Here is an 18,338-nt window from a genome sequence, read left to right as displayed (position 1 = left end):
GGTGTTATGCCCGCTCTCACAAATTACTCAGATATATTGTCTTGTCCAGTGCACAGATTCATTCAGTCTGGTTTTGCTTTATTTGGATAAGTAACTACAGGAAAATGAAAAGACAAATAAGATATCTGTCTCCTTTAGTGAAACACTTAATAACATTATTATTTTTTTAAGTTCTAAGACACCTAAAGCAAAAATGTCCTCTTGACCACCACAACTTGTTTTTCTGTGTGACATCTGTATAATATGTGATGGGAAACAGTTGTCCAGGTAACAACTACATTTAGCAATTCCTTTCGTACATGAAGCAATTTTCAAGAATTCTTACCAATGGAGGGAAAGGACAAAATCAATGTGTTTTGCCTCTAAATCATGGATTTTAAAAAGTTGATTGTTACGGGCCCGGGCCCGTGGCCTTGCAGCTAACGTCTTCACCTTGAACGCGCCAGGATCCCATATGGACGCCAGTTCTAATCCCGGAGGCCCAACTTCCCATCCAGCTCTCTGCTTGTGGCCTGAGAAAGCAGTCAAAGTTGACCCAAAGCTTTGGGACCTTGCGCCTGCGTGGGAGATCTGGAGGAAGTTCCTGGTTCCTTGCTTCGGATTGGCTCAGCTCCAGCCGTTGCGGCCACTTGGGGAGTGAATCAATGGACGGAAGATCTTACTCTCCTCCTCTCTGTATATCTGACTTAAAAAAAAAAAATCAATTGTTCTTCATGTTCATTTCATTTCATAAAACTAAGAAAATAGGAGTCATTAGATGAGATAAACCATAGTCACCAAAGGGAAACAAGCCACAAGAGTCAGAGTGTTTACTCAGTCTCTTACATAATAAAAATAAAATAATTTATTGTCTATTGAAATCTTGACCTTTTTTTTTTGTTAAAGCAATTCGTGTTACCCCAAATGGCACAGAAATTAGCACATTGAAGGCAAGTCCTGTTATAATAAATATGACATTGGTTTAGTATTTGGTGCCAAACTTGGAAAGAACATGTGCTTTGTGACTGAAAATATGGAGAGTATTGATTGAAATACAATTTTTGAGAAATTACTTGTTATTTTTATTTATTTTTTTAAGATTTATTTATTTTTATTGGAAAAGCAGATATATAGAGAGGAGGAGAGACAGAGAGGAAGATCTTCTGTCCATCTACTAGCTCACTCCCCAAGTGGCCACAACAGCTGGAGCTGAGCCAATCTGAAGCCAGGAGCCAGGAGCTCTTCCATGTCTCTCCCGTTGGTGCAGGGTCCCAAGGTTTTTTGCGGTCCTCAGCTGCTTTCCCAGGTCACAAGCAGGAAGCTGGGTGGGAAGCAGGGCCGCCGGGATTAGAATCAGCGACCTTATGGGACCCCAGCACGTGCAAAGCAGGGACTTTAACCACTACACTATCATGCTGGGCCCGAGAAATGACTTGTTATTGAAACTACCATAATATCCAAGTACCCACAGAATCAGATGTTTGGAAAGACATTATAAAAATAAAGTTGGTGTGTACTGGATGTTATTTACTGAGTAGTAACAGGTTAGCAGAGAAAGAGATTACTTCAGGCAGTTGTTAACTGGTTAATAAGAAGTGAAATAATCAAGTACGGTAAAGAATTCAAATTTTATAGAGTTATGAAACCTATAAGTAGCAAGTCCAGGGAAAAGCTCTTTGTAATATTGTATCAGCAGAATTACATTATTTTTACCTCAAAGTTATGTGCTTCCACTCTTTCGAAAAAGATTGAAATATTTTGATGCTGCCTCTTCTTCTCCACCATATTTTGCAAATGTTAAACAGGAGGTAACTTGTCATTCAAATTTACAATTTAGTGACTCATAGGGAATAATATCTGGAAAAGATGTGCAAGGCTTTGCGTGAGATTTTGGAGTTTGAAATAAGGTAATTGGATGAAACTTCCTAGAGGAAAATTTGTGTGCTCTGTTTCAGGGAATGGTAGACAGGGATATAATGTTTTGGAGTCTGAAAGTATTTGAAAATCTTCCTGGAAAAAATGAAAGTAACGTGTAACTTTATTTTGGTGCATCTCACATATTCTCTAAATCTTGTGACTCCCATTTCTACAGAACCAAAGTGACAGTAGGAAAATCCCTTTACATATATATTTACCAACGCAAGAAATCGCAATATTTTCAATACTTACCAATATCTCAAATGTTTTACCATATGTTTTTCTAAGGCAGAACTTGGAAACACCTCTACATACGCTGTTTTATAGCTGTGTAATCTGATTCAAATGTTTGTTTAAAAAAAAACTTTGTCTTGGCTAATAGTTTTTTTTTTAAGATTGATTGATAAATTGATTGTTATTGGAAAGTCAGATATACAGAGAGGAGGAGAGACAGAGAGGAAGACCATATAGGACACCACTATGTTATCGTGCTGGGTCACTGAGTCTTTAATTTTTTTTGCTGCTGGAAGGTGTTGCCTTAATGTTGATGCTACTGATAAGCCAGCTGCTGAAGTTCAGGTTGTTGTAGTAAAGTTATTATTATATTTTTTCATAGTCTAGTCTTTATTGAAAGAATTATTTCAACTGTGGTTTACAGCTCTGGCTTCACTTGGCCACTCATTTTAGCCTTTCACTGCCAGCAGACATAAAATCAAGTGGGAATGGCATGGGGGAAATATTAGTAAACAATTAGGGCAAAGACAGCCATCAGAATCACATCAACAAAAATCCATACACCATAAACATTCCCTTGCATACCGAAGAACCTCTGCTGATGCTGCTTTGGGTGAACCTGGGAAAGAAAAGGCAAGGATTCCTGGGCTTCAATCAGATCAGGGAGCACTCACTCCACTGGCAGAGAAGTGTGTCTGTCAACTTGACAGCTGTACTGTTTAAACTGTGTATTTCATCTGGATAAGTAGCTTTACAGTTTACAACCATGTAACACAAAACAACTTCCATTAACTGGTGATGAACTGTTCTTTTTTGGATTGAGGAAAGGACACTTCCGTCATAGGTTCACTATGGCAATAACTAGCCTGGATAACCTTATTCCATCACAGATCATACCATCAGGAAATCCTACAGCTACCATCAGAGCTGCTAGCTGTCAAGTAGCTACTTCGTTTGGAGGCAGACCCCCCCCCCGAAAAAAAAGGCAAACTGAAAATTCAACAGGTCCTTATTAAAAGCAAGCAAAATAATCTTTTAGTTCTCCAAGTTTCACACACATTCAATAAATTTTTAACTCAGGGGCACGATTCATAAAGCATTTTCTCTACAAAATATAACTTTTCCAAAAAACATTCCCCAAAGACACCACGAACAAAAGGAACTGGGGCATGTTCCAGGAGAGGCAGGTGTAACTGAAGACTAAGGCAGGGAAAATCTAAGGAGCCTCAAAAATACCTGGCCTAAGGCTGAAAAGCTCCAGACTGGTTTTTTTTTTTTTTATCTTAATACATTTGGATGTAATCGTAAGTAGGGAAAGTAATACTCAAGTCATCGTGGTCCCCAATTTATAAAACAATCATTATTTTAAAGCTAATTTTAAGACTTCATATGTTTTAAGAACAAACACTATACCACATCATCTATTTTGCAGTTACAAGAATACCTTTAGATATTTGAAGGGAGGATTTATATGTTGATTACTTTCATCTTCAGTAGTTACTTAGAATTTACCTAGTCCATTTTATGTATCTATGTATAATTTTGTATTTATTTGAAAGACAGAGAGGAGCGACAAAATTCTTCCACTCATAGATTCAGTCCTCAATTGTCCTGAACAACTTGGACTGGACCAGGCCTAAGCCCAGAACTCAGAACCCATATTCGTGGCAGAGATCCAAATAGGGAACCATCATCTGCTGTCTTTCAAGGTGTACATCAGCAAGAAGCTGGAATTCAAAACAAAGCCAGCACTGGAACCAAGACCTTCCAAGTGGCATCTTATCCAGTCCTTTTGAAGCTCTACGAATACTTACCCTTAAACCTATTAAATACCAACTTGAACATACATTTCTATAATTATCAAAGTCTAGTTGGTATAGCTCTTCTAAGACATAACAGTGAGTTCAAATTGCTTGAATCTCCCCTTCATTTTGTATTACAAATAAAGTGATAGAAGCAAGGGTTACAGTATTCTAACTTCCTGTTGAAATATTGATGCCTATTATCTGTGTGTCTATGAGGCGATCCTTTGTAAAGCTGTGTTTGATTGCATTAGTTCCCTGCTTAAAGCTCTGCATTGGTATTCCAACTGCCATAGAACAAAACCCAGAAGCCTTTCATGACTAAATCGCTCAAAAGTATTTAAGCTCAAAGTACTTAAAATCTACAAACATCTGTCCTTCTCTCATTGAATTTGCTTTATAATTAGCTCAGTTTCTAAAGCTGGGCTAGCAGCTTTAGAAATACTTGGAACTTTCTAAAATCTCCTCTGATATCATTTCAAGTCTTTACACTTTAGAAAGATCTTCTACCTACCATTTAATTGTCTTCAAAACATTCATGGAAAACAAATATTATGAAAAAAAAATTATTGCCTGGATATAAGTTGTTTTGCATTAACATAAACTTATCTTTAGAGCATTTGTCTGAACTATTGTCCAAGTCCTTACAATTTAAGAAGGTCTTCTTTTGCTTTCATATTAGAATAATAAATTTGCTGAAGTGGAATTTTCAGGTCTAAGCTTTTCCCTTAGAAACCTTGTAGACAATCTGTGCTCTCCTCTGGCATTCAATTATGCAGAAGAAAAACTTGAAGCTCAGCTTTCGTTCTTTCATAGATAATGTTTGTTTCTCACTGCAAGGATGCTATTTCTTCACTTGAAGTCATTTTTCCCCATCACTTTTTATGAGTTCATGAAGTTGGTCCTCTTGACTCAGACTTAAAAAAAAAAAAATCTGTCCATAATTTTTTAAATACTTGATTATTTATTACTCTTCGTTTTCATATTTCTTGTCAACATTGGCTCATTTATCTTCTACTTAGTAAAGCTAATCTTAATTCTGCAGTTCCCTTTCTTTTATGATTTTGTAGCTTTTAAACAATCATGGGGGGGCAGAATCATTTAACCAGTTTTCTACAGTCTGAATTCTGCTTCTCTTGTCTTCATTTGGATGTGAATATAGCTACTAATGTTTAATTCTCTTTCATATTTCATTGCTTTAGCAATTTTACTGTTGGTATCTGTCTAAATTAAAGTTTTCCTTATGAATGCCAGCCTGTCTTTCATATGGACATGTCTTCTGCATCGTTTTTAGTGGAATAAATGTTTTCTAGATTATTTATTTACTTTAGGTGCCAATAATTTTAGAAACATGAAGCTGGAATTGTGGTGCTGTGTATTAAGCCTCCACCTATGGTGCCATCCTCTTACATGAATACAGTTAAGACTGTTTCACTTTCTGTCCAGATCCAATCCAATGTGTCAGGTAAAACAACAAAATATGAACCAGGTGCTTGGGCTTGGGAAATTCAGAATTCTGGGGTCCTAGCTTTGGTTTGTCCCTGGTCATTGCATCCATCTGAGGAGTGACCCAGTGAGTAGAAGATCTTGTTCTCTCCCTCTCTCACAGCCCTTTTTCTGCATTCATTCATTCATACATAAATAAATAAATAAATATCAAAAAATGAAATACAGAGGTCTTAATATCTTAAAAATTGATTTCTTTCGTTTGAAATATTTAGGATAATGACTTTTCCATTACATTACAATATTTTTGACAAGGTTTCATCTTTTTTGTTTGTTTTGCTTCAGTTGAGATTCAGAGGATATGTCCAGAAAGATAGGTTGTAGTACTTGGTCATTAAACTTAGAGTCATGGGTCTGGCCTGATGACTCAGTGACTAAAACTTTACTTTGCATCTGCCAGGATCTCAAATTGTTGCTGGTTTGTGTCCTGGCAGCTCCATTTCCCATCCAGCTCCTTGCTTAGGGCCTGGAAAAGCAACAACGGAAGGCCCAAAGCCTTGGGATCGGCTCAGCTCTGGCCCTTGTGGCCATTTGGGGAGGAAGTAGCACACTGAACATCTTTTTCTCTGTAGATCTGCCTTTCTGGTAAAAATAGATGAATCTTTATAAGACAAACATACAAAAAACAAGCTTAGGGTCATGTTCTATGTCCTCATGTTAGAGGTTTTTTGTTGTTGTTTTTCGTTTTTTTTCCTTTTCAAAATGCCAGAGTAGGCAAAATCCAAAGGCATTCAGCACACTTCACTAACAAGTTCATATCATAGCCTTTTCTACATGCGCTGGACTGAGACATTTTTATGTCATTCATTATCTAAATATGATTTCAGATATAATAGCAGTTCATTTTATAAATTTACTATTTTTAAAAAGCAACAAATGTAGGTTTGTGCTGACATTAATACATTTCTTTCTACAGCCCTTCTCTTTAAGTGAAGAGCCAATACATAGGCCAGTAAGTTCCGAGTTGTCACTGTGAGCTGCTCTGTTAAGATCATACTCAACCGGTGTTCATCTTCATTCTGTCAGAGTTTCATTATCTTTCCTTCCTGGCCTTCAGATTAGCTTCATGCATGCTGTTGTCTATATTTTAAAAACAAGTTTTTTCTGAGATTTATATATATATATCAACATACAAAAACTTAACCCTTTAAATGACTTTCAGTATCTGGATCATTATTAAAAAAGGAAATTCTGATTTGTTCAGAAGATAGCTTCTATGAGACTGGGGTGGGCATTTTTTTCTTCTTTTCCATTACTAGGAAACCATGGTAGTATAGCCCTGGCTCCCAGATTTAGGAGTATCTGGTGGATGAAGTAAAACCTTAACTTGTATTTCCATAGACTGTGGGACTTCCCTTCCCCCTTCCCCAAGGAACCTCACCCCTTACTGATTCCCCTCTTGTATTCTACAGTAGCATAGTCCTTTGGAGACATTCTTAAGTCCATCATTCTGTTATTCAAGTGTATCCTGACATTGTAGATATGTGGTAACTTACATAGTTATTCTCAATGGATAATAATTAGCAGACTATGAGACCATATGGTATGTATATTATAAACTAACCTGTTCCATTCTTTCAGATGCTATTACTACTTTTGACACAATTACAGGAAATAAAAAGACTACTGGAATGCAGACCAGGGAAATGTCTTCCCAAAAGACTTTATAAAAAGAAAGTTGGAATCCCTGAGTGGAAACAGATTTCCAAAAAATCAGCTTTTTATTCTCTATGGCTAAGACATTTCTGTTAAAAACCATTTGCATTTACACATTTTCTCATGTTATTATGATTGTTTTTAAATAAGTTAGATAAGAATTTTTAAAAATTATTCATTTTTATTGGAAAGTCAAATTTACCCAGAGAAAGAGAGACACAGAAAATGATCTTCCATCCTCTGGTTTTCTCTCTAAGCGGCCGCAATGGCCAGAGCTGAGCCAACACGCACACATGCGATCCTAGAGCATGCAAAGCAAGGACTTTAGCCACTAGGCTGCCACACCAGGCCTGACAGAAAAATAATTATTACCACAGAAATGGGATTGTATTACATGATGCTGATTGTGAAAAGCTGTGTCAGTGCAACAGCATCACAGTGTGACACTCAAGATTGTACTTGAGCTTCAAAATACTCACTTCTTTTTACCTTTGGATGGGGCAGCATTTCCTAGCTCTTGTAACTATCCAGCACTGTATAACAAACTATCCCAGTGATACAGAAACTTAATACATGTTTTATATGTGCATGGTTCTATGAGTCAGGAATTCAGATATGGTACGACAGGGTTTCAAGATCCAAAGTGTATTTAATCAACACATATTTTTTAATAAAAGATTTATTTTTATTTATTTTTATTGGAAAGTGAGATGTACAGAGAAGAGAAAAGCCAAAGAGAAATATTTTCCATCTGTTGATTCACTCCTCAAGCAGCTGCAACAGCCAGAGCTGAGCCAGTCTGAAGCCAGGAGCCAGGAGTCTCTTCTGGGTCTCCTACACGGATGCAGCGTCCCAAGGTTTTTGACCATCCTCTACTGCTTTCTCAGGCTACAAGCATGGAGCTGGATGGATAGTGGGACTGCTGGGACATGAACCAGCACCCATATGGGATCCCAGCACGTGCAAGGTAAGGACTTTAGCCCCTAGGCTGCTGTGCTGGACCCCCATCAAAACATATTTTAACTTCAGCTCATAAATGTTAACAGTCAAAGAGTTTCTAGAAAATTCATCTAGGGGTTCCTGTCTATGGTGTTGTATTTTGCATCGTGTGTCTGTGCTGGCTGTCAGCTTAGTGTCTTGGTTCACATTCTATCAGTTAAAGCAACAGAAAGTTCTTAGATACCCAATTTAAGCAGAGGGAACTTCAAAGAGCTTTGCATAACAGATTTTTCTTTAGGTTTTTTTTTTAATTTTACTTTTTTGCCTTTTGCATGGATTGGAGGTGATAAAAAAGAATAATATTCCAGTGCTCATTTTTATGCCCTTTATACTCCACAATCCCAGCACAGGAAAATGAATTCTCCAAGATACATAGTGTCTCCTCTGATTTTGCCATCAGACTCAATTACGTATTCTAAGATTTTATGTTTTAAAGAAGGCTCAAGTGTGAATGGAAAAACTGACTTGTCTTTCCTCATTCTGAATTAGAGTGACAAGTTATCTCTCCTTAGGTGTCACCAATAGGTGTTTGGGACAGTAAATTTACAACATTGAGAAACAGGGCTAAAGTTGTGGCTGAATTAAGCTGAGGTGAATGCTATAAGTGGCCGTTTGAGATCCCTATTGCTGGGTCAATATTTCCATCTTTAAATTGCTGTCAATATTGACTGCAAGCTAGCCAGTACTTCTGGGAAGATGCCAAGAGTGAGCCAGTATATCATATATCAGAATCATGACTACAATTGTGAGAAATTTGTGCTCTCTATCCCTAAAGCTACAAGCTTCTTGAATTTAGATTCAGGTTTAGAATTAGATTTTTGCTTCTATGAGGCTACTTCTTTCTACAAGGAAACATAAAAGTGTACTGCTGTGCTTCAGACTATGGGCTCTACCAGTTCACTTTGGATTACTGTTGAAGGAGGAGGAGAACAGAATAAAACACTCATTACTATCAGGAGTACTTGAACTTTGTCATGAAGAAGTAAAACCACCTTGCTTTGTTCACAGTTCTATCTGTTAACAGGTGGGTGTAGCACCACAGGCTACTAAGGGGTAATCAGAGCCACAGAAAGTGGGCATAGCCTGCCACTGTGGTGGACACTGCCATGACCTCTCTGCTTCCTTCACTTTTTTTCCCTAAAAGCATGCTCTTGATAAACCACTTCTTTTGGAATCTGGTTCTTAGACTATTTTTGTGCCCACAACCTGAGAGGCACACAGATATTGAGTTTATTCTATTAATAATTTTATAATTCACAAGAGTTATGAAATGTGTTCTAACCTCTTCAATTTAGGAGTTCCATTTTCTCCAAGAATTTGTCTGAAGTTTAAAGAAATTAATTCAGAGACCAAAATTTTGACACGGCTGTGTCACTTTGACCACCTGCAATGCTGGCATTGGATAAAAAGTGCTGGTTTTTGTTCCTGCTGCTCCACTTCCAATCAAGCTCCCTGCTAATATAAGTCAGAAAGCAGCAGATACTGGCTCGAAGGCTTGAGCTGCTGCCACCTACCTACCTGGAAGACCCACATGAAGCTCCTGGCTTCTGGATTCTCCATTGCTTGGTCCAAGCTGTTGCTGAAACTTGGAGAGTAAGCTAACAGATGGAAGACCTGTCTTTCCCTCTCTCTCTGTAACTCTGACTTTGAAACACATAAAATAAATCTTTAAAAAGAAGTAAAATATTCTAAGTAAAGGGACATATTTGAAATCGTGGCAGAGAGACTAGGCTTCAGACACCTAACCAAATTTCAGTATTACTCCTTTTTGCTTTTTCATTTGCATACTTTGAACCATGTTTCTTTTTAGGATTATATTCCAGCATTACTTTCACATAGTTTCCACATGACAGTGAAATGAAGCTGATTTTCCTATATATTAAAAACAACAACAAATGAAAATGAGTGTATTTGAGGAATTCAGTAATCATATTCATATACTGTTGTTATTGATGTAGTCCAGTATTCTACAAGTTGTCTTCCCCTCCCACATAGGAGACATGGGTTGAATTCTTGGCTTCTGATTCAGTCTGACCTAACCATAGTTGCAAGAAACTGTCCAGGGAAGGTCCAGCAGATAGGTGCTCTTTCTGTTTGACTTTTCGTACTTGTCTCTGTCTCTGCCTGGCAAAAAATAAATTTCTTAGAGGAATGGGGATTTTCATATGCTCTTCATAGTAGTGTAAATAACAGCTATTAAGATCAAAATTAATGAAATTTTATTCCCTCTGATACAATAATACTTACAGCACTAGACTCTCTAAATAAGTTATAAACTAGACAGTAAATGTTAAGTAATCAATCATAAACACTGGAAAACAAAGAGCATTCTGCCCTTTGGGAGATGGGATAGATGCAGGGTAAGCATTATTTCTGTCTAGAAGCAGCTCTTTAAAGCCATAATACAAAAAAAAAATACAAAAAAAAAATAAAGCCATAATAATACATAGTGATGGACCCAAGTCGAGACAGAGATCTCACAAGGGCAGAGATTGTATTCCCAGGTTAGTATTTTTGGGTAAGAGAGATCTTCAAAGAGAAGAATCATCTACTGTCTGGTTCTTATGTGTTTCGCTACCTACTGAAACAAAAAGATAGCCTTGATGACAATCCAGTAGAAATTTTTCAAAAGTCAAGAAAAAAAATACATAAACTTTCTTAGAAGGGAAGGCTTAATAGTCAAGGCCAAAGCCCAGTCACATGTACGAAGAGTCCTAGAAGAGATAGAAATTTCCCAGATTAGTTCCTTGAAAGGAAATTTCATATAAAAGTCTGGCACAATGGCTCAACTAGCTAATCCTCCATCAGCAAATGCTGGCAACCCATATGTCCATTGGATCATGGCCCAGCTGCTCCACTTCCGATCCAACTTCCTCCTTCTGACATAGGAAAGCAGTGGAGAACAGCCCAAAGCCTTGGGACTCTGCATCCATATGAGAGACCCAGAAGAAGTTCCTCTGTTCTGGCTTCGGATCAGCTCTGCTTTAGCCGTTTCAGTGATTGGGGGAGTATACCTGCAGATGGAGATCTCTCTGTCTTTCCTTCTCTCTATAAATCTGCCTTTCCAACAAAAATTGATTTTTTAGGTTATCTGAAAAACCAGCTATAATATATTTCTGTTTGCCCAAAAAAGGCAAGGATTAATTATCTTGTGTTTATGTTGTAAATAAACTAGTTTGTAAAACTGGATCCCATGTACACATATATAAAGCATTCCAATTATACAAAGTAAATGTGCTTTGTTATTTAATTAAAATAAAATAAATATTTGTTTGAGAACAGCATTGAAATGAAAATAACAGCATCCCAATGGGAATATGCATGCCATTGTGAACTATAGGCATGTTTAATGAGGTTATGACAGGGAAAGTTTTTTGAAGATGAACATGAGGACTAGTTAAGGATTTCTTAAACTGTAACATTTGGCTTTAAAGATCAAAAGCCAGGATGATGTCAGCCCAAGGTTAAACAATTGCTAGATAGATTTCCTTAGTAGGATTGGCTTGCTTAAAATTGTAGTGGCCTTCATATATGCTTCTGATTTTAGTAGAATCATTGGTGACAGTTATTATCAGGAAATCATGTGTTAAAAAATGTTCATAGCATTATAGCTTTTTTGGAGGGGGGCTGTAGTTGAAACAAGTGACTCCACTTTGACTTTCATAACTTTCACAATACAAGCATAGTGGCATTTCATTCTGCAAAACGTGTGAGCTATCCCTTATTTCTAGAAAGCTACATTATGTGTGCTATGTGACCATAAGTCACTTGGTATTCATCTTGGTTATCTGATCTACTGTCACAGTATCACACACATAGTGTTTCAAAACATTGTGTCCATTTTAGTCTTTTATTTCCTTGCACATTTCCCTCTGGTCTTCTTAGTGCAACTTGCTTGTTTCAAAACATTTTTTCACTTCCCCAATGGCTGTAGTAGCCAGAACTGGGCTGGGAAAAGGTTAGAGTCCAAGAACTCAAATCCCTTTCGCCTCTGAGTAATAGAAACCATGTACTTAAGTTACATCACTTCTTCTCATTTTCTTCATTAGAAGGAATCTGAATTCAAGAGCTGGGCTGAGTACTGAACTGAAATACTCCAGTTGGAACATGAATATCTTAAGATTTTGAATGTTGAGAATAATTAAAAATACAGTGCTTTTATCAGTTATTGCTAGAACAGCATGACCATATTTTTCCATAAACTTCAATAATTACCATTTTATAGATGCAACAATTGCAATCGTAGTTAATTCAGTAAAATTGTAAGGAACCAAAAAATTTTCGGTAGTGGAATGGGGAAGGTCTTGGGCTTATGAATAGCAGTTAACCCTAAATTTTAAACAACGCATCTATATTACTTATTTATTTTGCCAGTGATTAGTTATTCATGTGACTGAAATGAAGAAAAAAGAGAATGATAGACAAATTGAAGTTAAATTTAGAGAAAAGATCCTAGCCTAAATATTTTCATTTAAAAAATTCTTAAAAATTAGTTTCTTAAATATGTTTTTAAAAATAATCCTTTAAGTTGTTTCAGCTATTAAGATCTTTTGACATCATACCTAAATTCTTTATCTTTTCTTTAAAAATTCAAAATTTTGTAGAATCATTGTCTGCAGTCTGCAAAAAAAAAATTAAAACATTAACAACACATGAATTTTCACAAGAAAGAAGTATCTGTTCCAATTAGAAGATTCTAAAAATAATATATTCAACTTAATGAATTAGGAATTCAGCTGTCAGTTTTGACTCTCAATTGCTGCTTTTAGCTTTTCTGGGAGTATGCTAACCATACTGTTTATTTTCATATGAAGGACAAACTAAATATTCAAACTACTATCATTTCCCAGAAAAAAATGAATATGAAACGGTGAATAATGAATAAGTGTCTAAATGTAGTAGACCCTCAGACAGAAAGATTTGCACTCCACAAATAAAGAAGGTGAATGTGGTAGAATATGTATACATGGCACAACAGTTCTTTCAAAGTTTCTCTCCTACTCCCGTGAATAGCTCCATTCATTTCAATATGACCTGTTTGTATGTGTGCATATGTGTGTGTGGTGTCTGGAAACCAGTCCGTGCTACCCAAGTCCAGCTGCATGCAGCAAATGTTTGGAGATGATTAATTTTGTTTGATTCCATTCAGTACTTTGTAATGAAATAATTCAACCAAATGTGTGAATCAGGAATAGAGTTAAACATAAATAAATAAACATGGTGGGAACCCTATTCATGTTGAAATTATATAATATAGCAAGTGCGATACACATCAAGTTTATTCTTCATTCTTGTGTTGAAGAAAAATATAAAGTATCACATTTAAAGATTTTAGGCAAGGATGGCTGTGGGAGAGTGAGTAGACAAACCATAAATTTTTCAACTTGGGTATTGCAGTTTAAGAATCAACTTCATGTTTTAAACAAGAAGATTTCTTTTTTCTTTATATTGTGATGTATTAAAAATAATAATCTGTAAAGAGTAAGAGAAACAAAAATAAATTAGATAAGTTAACTGGCTAAATATAAATATTTTAATTATTTAAAATTTTAGCCTTTAGTAGAAATCCAATATCTTATTTTCAAGATATAGCTAACAAATTGTGAGTCCTCCTTTTTATTATGCTTATTTGATGGCCCTCTTCATAATTAGAATCTGTAAACAAGAAACTTAAAAGTGAAATTTTTATTCTGAAGTAGACAACTGGAAGTCATGTTTTAGTCAACATAGATGTGTATTAACTTGGTTTGGGGCAAAGCATTTCTCATTGTTAGAATTCATTTGTCAGGCCCAGTGCAATAACGTAGTAGTTAAGGTCCTCACCTTGCACCCCCGGGCTCCCATACGGGTGCTAGTTCATGTTCCGGCAATCCCACTATCCATCCAGCTCCCTGCTTGTGACCTGAGAAAGCAGTAGAGGACAGACAAAAACCTTGGGACCCTGAACCCATGTGGGAGACCCAGAAGAGACTCCTGGCTCCTGGCTTCAGACTGGCTCAGCTCTGGCTGTTACGGCCACTTGGGGAGTGAATCATCGGATGGAAGATCTTCCTCTCCTCCTCCCTGTATATCTGACTTTGTAATAAAAATAAAATAAACTTTAAAATAAAAAGAATCAGTTGAAACTGTTGGATCATGTAATTTCAATGTCCTTTCTTGCTATTTTATGCTATTTTTACTTGTAATAATTTTAAAATAAATATGAAAATGGTTATTGTACAGTATTATGATCAAAAGAACATTTTCAGGCTGGTACTTTTTCTCACTGTTAAGATGTCTTTGTTCCCATATCAGAGTTCCTTGTTTGGCTTTCTGGCTCTGGCTCCTAAATACAAATCCTGGTAGGCAGCAGTAAAGGCAGAAGGAGTTAGATTCCTGCCACCCATTGTAGAGATCTGGTTTGCATTACTGATCCCAGCCTCAGACCCAGACTGTCACTTTTGAAGCTCTGGCACTTGTGGGCATCAGGACAGTAAACCAGGGAGTAGAATTTGCTGTATATAGGTCAGTTTGTCTGTTTCTGTATCTCTGGTCTTCAAATGCAAACACACAAAAATTTTTAAGTTGTGAACATTCTTAGTATTTCTTTTATTTAAACTTTTATTTAGATACAATTTTAAACAGCTTTTTTTTTTTTTTACAAGATTTGGAAATGACTATTATACCTTTTGTTCCAAATTATTTGATAGAAGTTTGTGTGTTAGGGGGATCAAGATCGTGGAATAGGGTAAGGATACGTTTAAACGGATGGTAAAACATTGAATCAGGATGAAGCAGAGAGGCCATGTTTCAGGAAATAGGAAAGAACAGAACAACAGCAGAGGGGTACCTGGAGACTGATAGACACAGGAAAGCAGTGAGCACAACGGTGTGGTGTTGCAGTGACTGATACTCCAGTGGCATTCAGCTAATGGCAGTCTGAACTCCACCAGCAGCCAGAACTCCAGCAGCAACCAGGTGGGAAGGAACTTTCACTGGGAGATTCGGAGGTGAACCCAGACAAAGAACTGTCTGTCCTGCTGGTCTGTTTGATTTGACCAGGAGCAGAGACAGAGCAGTAGGACTCAGATGGCCAGAGTGAGAACAGGGTGGATTTCATAGCCCAGTCAGCTCCCTAGAGCTGAATCGGGTGCCATTTTGCGTAAAGAGGAAAGGGCAAAGGAAAGGAGTGAACATGCGCTGAGCTAGGAGTGAGCTATTTTCTAACTCAGTGAACTGCATCGCCGTGGCATTCTACAGGTTCCACCCAAGACAGGTCTGGGTAGCGCTTGGATCTGAAGGCCAGCGGATCAAGAAATGTAGTGGTGGTACATCAGGCGCCATTTTGTGCACTGTGGCAATAGTTTTAGGACTGCAGGGGACAACAATGAACTGCATGTGAGAACTCACTGAGTCCAGTGGATTGCACTGGTCCCACAGGAAAATAATACCGACTGTGGCATCAAATGGGTCGAAATAGGTCCGTGTGGCACCCAGACCTAACATCCAACAGGTTCCAACATCATCAGCACCATCAACAACCTAACTAGATAGTACACCTGGTGTCTCTCTAATCCTGGGACCTGCTACAACCGGAAGTGGGAGAAAGGTTGAAGAGACAACGGTGCAGCCTTAGCATGGTATCACAGGAGGTAGAGAGTGCTGAGCCAAGAGCTGGGGCTGTGGAGACCACAGTGGAAATGTGACATAAGAGCTCTTACCTGGAACTCACTGGAGGTTGTGGCACAAGTGGCTGCAAGCCAAAAGTTGTATACCAACTGCAATAAGTAAAATTGCAGTGTAGACTTGTGGGTGACACAGCTTAGAAACCTACCCCAAGGAGGAGACTCTGCTAACCAGAAGTACAATGATCAAGAGCAAAAGAAGAGACAAAGGCACAATGAATATGACTGAAAACTCCCCTGCAAAGGAGCAAAACCCTATGCCAACGTCAGAGTTAACTGAGGAAGACATTGAGGAAATGGGGGACACCGAATCCGTAAGACTCCTTTTAAAGGTACTGATCAAAAATGAGAAGCTCATGCGACAGTTCAAAGAATTTAAGGAAGCAAGGCTGATATATCAGAAATTAAGAACGCAGTAGTAAAATTAAAAGTACAATGGAGAGTATCCAAAATAAAATGAAGCAAGCAGAAGAAAGAATCTCAGAATTGGAAGATATTTCCTATCACCAAGGGGAAGCAAACAAAAAGCTGGAAGCAGAGCTGGATCAGGCTAAAAACAGTATCCAAGAATTGAAAGACACTATTAAGGGGCCAACTATAAGAGTTACGGGAATCCCAGGAGGTGCAGAAAGAGAAGCTGAGTTTTGAAATACATTTAATGAAATAATAAAGGAAAATTTCCCTCATCTGGAGAAAGAATTGGGAAACAAGATCCAGGAGAGGCATAGAACACCCAACAGGGGTGACCAAAAGTGATCTTCGTCACAACACATGATAACCAAGCTCTGTTCAATTGAACATAAGAAAAGATCCTTAAATGTGCACGTAAAAAAAAAAAAAAACTCACAGGACATATAAAGGAATGCCAATTAAACTCACAGGAGATCTCTCACAGGAAACTACAGGCAAGAAGAGAATGGAGTGACATATTTCAGATTCTAAAAGAAAAAAATTGTCAGCCTAGGATAACATATCCAGCAAAGCTTTCTTTCATCTTTGAAAATGAAATAAAATTCTTCCACAGTAAAGGAAAGTTAAAAGAATATGCCTCTTCCAAACCTGCCCTACAAATGATACTTCAAGGTGTTCTCTTGACAGAGAAGAGGAATAACACCTACCAAAACCAAAGGCAAACGGGAAGAACATCCCAGTAAAATGACAGCGGAAGAGTAAACCAATGAACACACCATTCCTAAAAGGACAGGACCAAATTACCACCCATTCATGTTAACCCTGAATGTAATTGGCTTAAACTCAATCAAATGTCATAGTTAGTAGACTGGATTAAAAAACAAAACCCATCTTTTTGTTGTTTAGAAGAATCACATTTCACCAGGAAAAATCAGAGGAAACTATATTGCATGGGTTTTGATGTTTTCTGTTAGTTTAATTTCTTCAAAACACTTTCTTCTGATTAAATCATGCAGTGACTCGTAGATCATGCAGTGGCATCATTTTCTTCAAGATGGTTCTTGATTTTCATTTCTTCAGCTACACGTTAGTCATTTTGTAGCATGTTATTTAACTTCATGGTGTTGTTAATTTCTTTTTTCTCTCTGATGTTGATTTTGTTTTGTGGCATTTCATCTAAGGGAATGTATAGTAGCTGTGTAATGGAGACTGTCGTATGTAGTAACATGTCATTTAACTTCATGGCATTGTAAATTTCTATTTTTCTTTCTATTGTTGATTTTGTACTGTGACTTTTCATTTAAGGGGATGTACAGTAGCTATGAAATGGAGACTAACATCCAGTTGTGAGATGCAGTGTAGTATACATTTCTGCTTCCAGACAAAGATGGACTTACAATGAAACTGTTTACTATATCTTGACAATAGGATTCTGGACTCTGCCATTGTCCTTGCCCGCAATGATGGTCATATAACTGAGTATGAAGAACTATATGTTAGTAATGATATAGAGGAACTAATGGTGGGGAGGGAATTGGGGAGGGGATAATGGAATATAGAACAGTATCATAATAATAACAATAATAAAATAATAAAAAAAGAAGTTTGTATGTAATTCCGAAGCTAATTTAGGAAAGAGCAAATACTAATTTGATTGAATAAAGAAAAATAAGAAATGCACATAGCACCAAACTAAAGTTTGGCACTGTAATAAATATGCTTTTTAAAATCTGTAATCTTGTTATCTATATGTAGGTGTGAGTAGATACTTTTATTTCTTAATTGCTACTTGTTTCTCTGCTATTAATATCAATAACATTTCATTTCATTTCATTTTATGACACAGTTTCATAGGCTGTGGGATTCCCCAAACCCCTCCCCATGCCTTCCCCCATGGTGGAATCCTCCACCTTGTTGTAATATTACAGTTCAAATCCAGTCATGATTCTTTCATTGCAAGCATGTACCATGCATAGAGTCCAGCATCTTATTGTCCAGATAAATTCAACAGTTTCTTGGCGAGACCATCTCTGGTCTGAAAGTAGAGCTGGTAGAATATCATCCCGTTCAATGAAAAGCCACAACATAACATCAACAACAATTTACAACATTCTGGAGTTAATTGACATGATATTCAGTGACCCATATGTTTTTTAGAAAATGCAAGTTC

The 18,338-nt window shown here is 37.2% G+C and overlaps 1 long non-coding RNA gene across 1 annotated transcript in view; it reads left to right on the top strand.

Annotated features, from left to right (window-relative positions):
* Positions 1-18,338, top strand: part of LOC121168586 — a 219,083-nt gene that overhangs the window by 82,474 nt on the left and 118,271 nt on the right. The gene's annotated exons all lie outside the window — the stretch shown is intronic.

Source organism: Ochotona curzoniae, unplaced genomic scaffold (assembly GCF_017591425.1).
Source record: "Ochotona curzoniae isolate NIBS_2020 unplaced genomic scaffold, NIBS_Ocur_1.0 scaffold_1037, whole genome shotgun sequence".
In the NCBI taxonomy this organism is placed as follows: domain Eukaryota; kingdom Metazoa; phylum Chordata; class Mammalia; order Lagomorpha; family Ochotonidae; genus Ochotona; species Ochotona curzoniae.
This window is presented reverse-complemented; position numbering and strand designations above follow the sequence as displayed.